General features: G+C 38.4%; 1 long non-coding RNA gene across 1 annotated transcript; it reads left to right on the top strand.

The window, feature by feature from the left end:
- The first annotated feature begins 416 nt into the window (after window positions 1-416).
- LOC110204121 (uncharacterized) lies at window positions 417-4,874 on the top strand. Its single transcript, XR_013486351.1, has 5 exons — window positions 417-565; window positions 646-721; window positions 4,127-4,252; window positions 4,417-4,458; window positions 4,760-4,874. It is a non-coding gene; the product is annotated as an uncharacterized LOC110204121 (long non-coding RNA).
- The last annotated feature ends 669 nt before the right edge of the window (window positions 4,875-5,543 follow it).

Raw genomic sequence — 5,543 nt, 5'->3', positions numbered from 1 at the left:
GAAGACTTACAAAGCTTTACAATAACAACCCTGTGAAAAAGACACTGCAGTCATCATTAGATCCTTTTCATGGAAACTGGGTCTTGGCAGAGGGAAGTCATTGGCCCACCATTCTCACAGCAATAAATGCTGAAGGCAGGATTCTGAAGCTAAGTCTTCCAGACTCCCACACAAGTACTCTATCAGATAACTCTTTCCCCTCTTACATCCTCATTTCCATCTCAGCAGTCCAAATATGTTTAACTCAGTTACAACTGAACTCACTATTCTTTTGATTCTCCACATGACCTAAAGAGCTAATCTTTTTTTTGAGAAATATATTTTATGTAGAGATAAAAAATAGCTTAGTATGATCATTTGAGGCCTCTAAAAATAAGAATTGTCTCTTTTCTTTTGTAGTATAATGTAGTATATTCCACTAATAGCTGACATATGCTGCAAATTAGTTGAAGAAAGAGGACTTGACCATACAGGAATTTACAGAGTTCCTGGAAATAATGCTGCTATCTCAAGAATGCAAGAGGAATTCAACAAAGGAATGGCTGATATTGATATACAGGATGATGTAAGTTCATTCATTCATTTTCATATTTCACCATGTTATGGTGACTGTGACGTATTACATATTTCCTTCTGAATACCTAGAAATGGCGAGACTTGAATGTCAGTAGTCTGCTGAAATCATTCTTCAGAAAACTCCCTGAGCCTCTCTTCACAAATGGTAAGTTATCTTCTCTAAACCCAGTTGAATGAACACCTAAGTTTTAATTTAAAGAAAATTAAAGTGGAAGTAAAGTTCTGTGGTAGTAAACTGGGGTTTTTGGGGGTAAATTTTGCTATTTAGAATCCATGAAAACAAGTTTATTGCCATTCAGCCAAACTACATTGTTGGGCCCCTCCTTATTTCTGGCTCAGAATAACATTTCTTACTCTCCCCAGACAGAATTTTTAAACATGTTAGTATACATTACCTTTATTTACATGTTTTTAGTAAATCAACAAATCTCTGCTGAGCATGTCACACACACATATTGATAAAACTATACATATGGATATAACTGATCTTGTGGTCGGTATTGAGGGCAGGAAAAGGAGAGGAATGGTAAAGCCAAAGCCTCTGCTTTCATGGAACTTTGGCACTATAGAAAAAAACAAGGTAGGTAAATAAAGAATTCTAGAAATATTCTTTAACATTTTGAATCAAAACTTTATGGTCTATGTAACAAAATCCAAAGTAGACTTCTAATGAAAAGGAATGGGTACGAATTTGTCTAGCTGGCTTAATCACCAAGTAGGTCCCCAGATCTAGAAACAGCAGAAAGAAAGGGCACAGATGTAAACTAGTTCTGATGGTTCAGATATTTTTCTTCCTACTCCTTAGATATGTCTGTCTTTCTCATCTCCTGGCCTTCACACAGCTCATAATTGCCGGGTCAGTATGATAGGAGTGGGAAAGATTAACAGAAAGAATTGTGTGGTGATGGATGACTTTGAACCTTTAAAAACATAATAGTTTAAAAAGAGTTTCCAGGGGCAGCTTGGTGGCACAGTGGATAGATCTCTGGCCTTGGAGTCAGGAGGATCTGAGTTCCAGTGCAACCTCAGACACTTGACACTTCCTAGCTGTGTGACCCTGGGCAAGTCACTTAACCCTTTTACCTCACCAAAAGCAAAAACAAACCAAAAACAAGAAATTAACAAAAAAACCTTTCCAACACAGGGAATGCTGTGGTATGCTCCAGGCCCCCGTTTATGTAAACCTCACAGTTTAGTTTCCTTTCTGCCTCTGGTATCTGCCAGGAAAAAAAAAAAGATCCTTAGCTTCTCCCAGCACTTCTTTCCCTTTTTTTCTTGGCTGGCCTACCCTTGATATGCTTCTTTCTCATTTAGTAGTATACATTGCAGCAGTTTGCATCTTTGGTGCATGAAGATTTCTTGGTGGTAAGAGAACTTGATTTGCTTTTTGACATTATGCCAGGCAATAGTAATGTGGTTTCACTTAAATTGAACAGTATAATTCAATTAAAAACTTAGGTATAAATCCGAGCTCTACTGACTACTACCTGCTATGTGACCTTGAACATATTAATTAATTTTAAGGCCTGAGTTTCCTACTCTAAAAAAGGAGCTAGAATATCTTCTGACTCTAAATCCTGTCATGTTTGCTTCAGAGTTCTAGTGTCTGATGAAGAGGTAACCCTTCCCTTCAAAACCAGTCCTCCCCTTCTCTTCCCTTCTCACTATCACCTGTCCACAATGTATTTTACTCTTCTCCCCTTTAAGGGGAAAAAAAATATTTCCTTGCCCCCAGCATCCCTGAAAGCTATTGGTACTTTCTCTTTTCTCCCTTTCATAAGCAAACTCTGAAAAGCTGTCTGCACTCAGTGCCTCTGCCCTTCCTCTTAACCACAACCCAGAGCTGCAGATGATCTGTTTGCCAAGCCAAAAGACCTCTTCCCAGGTTTTATTCTTCCTTCAAGTGTCAGCTGAAATCCCACCTTCCACAAGAATCCTCTCCTAGCCTTCCTTAATAATGTTAGGGTCTTCTCTCATCCCACTCCCATTATACTGTAAACTCTTTGAGGGCTTTATCTCCTGTCTGCAGCGCTTACTTAGCCCAGGGCCTGACACATAGAAAGCACTCCATGGATGCTTTCACTTGATCTCTGCAGTATTGGAAATTGTTCACCATCCCCTGCTTCTGGATATTCTCTCTTCTCTAGGTTTTCCTCATCATCTCCTATGGTTTGAATGACCTATATATATATATATATATATATATATATATATATATATATGAAGGACTCCCACATCTGTAAATATCCAGCCTCAGGCACTCTACTGAGATTCAGGTCCCCCATCATGAACTGCCTGTTGAACATTTCAGACTGTATTTGTCTGACAGCCTTCTTAACCTCAGTGTTAGATAATCACAACTTATCTTTCCTCCACAACTTCCAAATGTCCCTATTTTTGTTGAGGGAACCACCATCCTTCAGGTACCCAGAGTCACAATCTTGAGGTCATCCACAACTTGCTTTCTGCCTTGTCCCCTCCTATATCCAATCAGTTGCCAAATATTTGCCTTCACAACATCTCTTATATCCATCTCCTTGTTTCTCACCTGGACTATTATTACAGTGGGAATGTCTCTAGTTTCCCTCATTTCAAAACCATTCTCCATGCAGCTTTCAAAATGATTCTAATGTACAGATAGAACCCCATCACTCTGCTGCTTCCAAAGCTCTAGTTGTTTTGTTTGTAGAAAAAAGCAAAAACTCCTTTATTCTGTGTTTAAGCCCTTCACAATCTGGCTCCAGCTTGTTGCACATTCTATCTTCCCGGCACTCAGCGCTCTAGCCAAACTACCCTCTTTTTGCTCCTTTATATGTGACCTTGTCATTCTCATCTGCCTGCCTTTGCACAGGGCAGACACCATTCCTGAAATACAATTGTGACTCACCTCTGCCTCTTAGAATATCTAGCTTCCTTCTAAGCTCAGTTTAAACAGTATTGTTATTCATGTGACCTTTCCTGAACTCTCATGCATTTACTCCATGGACATATTGTTAGACATATTGTATAGACTGTTGTTCTGCCCAATAGAATGTAAGTAAATGCACACAAAGTCCATGTCCTTGAGACCCTTATAATCAAATTGGGGTACCCAACCCATATGCAAAGACTTAGAAAGATTTACAAAACAATGTTTCAATCAATGTCATTAAAAGAGTACCAAGTATATATTTGCAGAAAGCACTCAGAGTTAAGACTATTCATATGGATCCCTAGGATTCCTGAAAGGTGTTTTGAACTCAGTTTCTAAAAAGGTGAAAGATATGAAATGGATAAGAATTGGCATTGCAGGTAGGGAGAAATGACAGAGTGAGAGATACAAGCTGGGGGTGAATGTGCAAGTATGGAGTCACCAGCCAAACAAGCTTCCTCAGTCTTGTAGTTTTCTTCAAGACAACCTTTCGGATAGAAACTGCAGGTTGGCTTTTGGAAATTTAAGCTTCTTTGAATATTAATCACATTACTTTTGTGGCAGAAAACTTCTGCTGTTTTTGTAATAAGTCAATTCTATCTTTTCCCTCTCTCCACCCTTTCCCATCCTTTTTTTCAGATGGTACCAAGAAATCTAGCCATTGTTTTTGGTCCAACCCTTGTGCGATCTTTAGAAGATAATATGACACATATGGTGACTCACATGCCTGACCAGTACAAAATTGTAGAAACCCTTATCCAACATGTAAGTGAGTGATTAGTCTTTGAGAAAAATCTCTTCGAATGAAAGATCATTTAGAATTAAATTTTCTCTTTCTCTTAACACAGATCTTGTCTCTCTATCCTGTCCTCCATACTAATGGCAATTTGGAGGGTTTTCTCCTCTTATTTTTTATTTTAAATTTTTAGCATGACTGGTTTTTCACAGAAGAAGGTGCAGAAGAGCCTCTTGTAAGTTCCTTTTTGCTTTTATGATTGGTTATTTTGATTTGGGACAGAGTCCTAAATTTTCAATAATGTGACCATAGTTCACCGTTTGCCCTGTTAACTCTGCATTCCAGAAGTTGGTTCCTTGCTTCTGAATGAAAATAGGAGTAGCTAACAATGTGGTACTAAGTACTGTTGTTGTTTTAAGATAAAACAGTGTGGAAAATTAAAGTTAAAAGGTCAATGGGCTTTTCTAAATGTTGTTAAAAATATAATGACATAACTTTGAAGAAATGTTGAGGGGATCTTTGTTTATTAACCATAGACAACAGTTCAGGAGGAAAACACTGTAAAATCTCAGCCAGTGCCTAACATAGATCCTTTACTGACCGACATTGGAAAGACGGGCGTATCTCCTGGAGATGTATCAGGTAACTTTGCCTGGGGTGTTAACCTGTCAGCTAGAAAAACCTACTGGCTTGTATTATAATGATAGAGCAAATAATTCATAAGTAATAATTCACTATGATTTTTCTTTTTCTCCTTTTTTTTCCTTCCACTAATGAACTGATTCTCCTTTTTCTGACTGATCTTAAGTATCTTCCAGTGATTATAATGCCATTGGCAGTGCATGGAGTTGGAATGCTTGTTGACAAGTCTGTCAGATTTGGACATAGGAGGGGAGATGAGCATGCATAGCTCTGTTCTCTTTATTCACAGTTATCCATGTAATTGTCATCACAAGGTAAAACAGATCAATGCTACTGAATATGTGGTGGCTGTGATGGCAGAAAGTGGGACCTTCCAAATGGTAAAAATCACTATCATACCCAAGGCTAGCAATGCATTTTAAAAGCACAAAGTTAAATATTTAGAACTAATGGCACTAGTTTCACCTACCTGTGTAATGTCTAGTAAAAATCAGTCTCTTCCAAGTTAGTTTCCCTATTTCTCAGCTGGTCCCCTCTTTCTCGGTGACGCTTGAGTTTTCTAGAGTCTTTTGGTGAACACTATTTTCCTGCTGTACTGCTGCACTAACCGGGCATATTGTTTCCCAACCTTCTCCCTTTGTCTCTAGTTCTTGTTCTAGTACTAAAGGGGGTTTCAGC

The sequence above is a fragment of the Phascolarctos cinereus genome, unplaced genomic scaffold (genome assembly GCF_003287225.1).
Source record: "Phascolarctos cinereus isolate Bilbo 61053 unplaced genomic scaffold, phaCin_HiC Scaffold_106;HRSCAF=654, whole genome shotgun sequence".
Taxonomy (NCBI): Eukaryota; Metazoa; Chordata; class Mammalia; order Diprotodontia; family Phascolarctidae; genus Phascolarctos; species Phascolarctos cinereus.
This window is presented reverse-complemented; position numbering and strand designations above follow the sequence as displayed.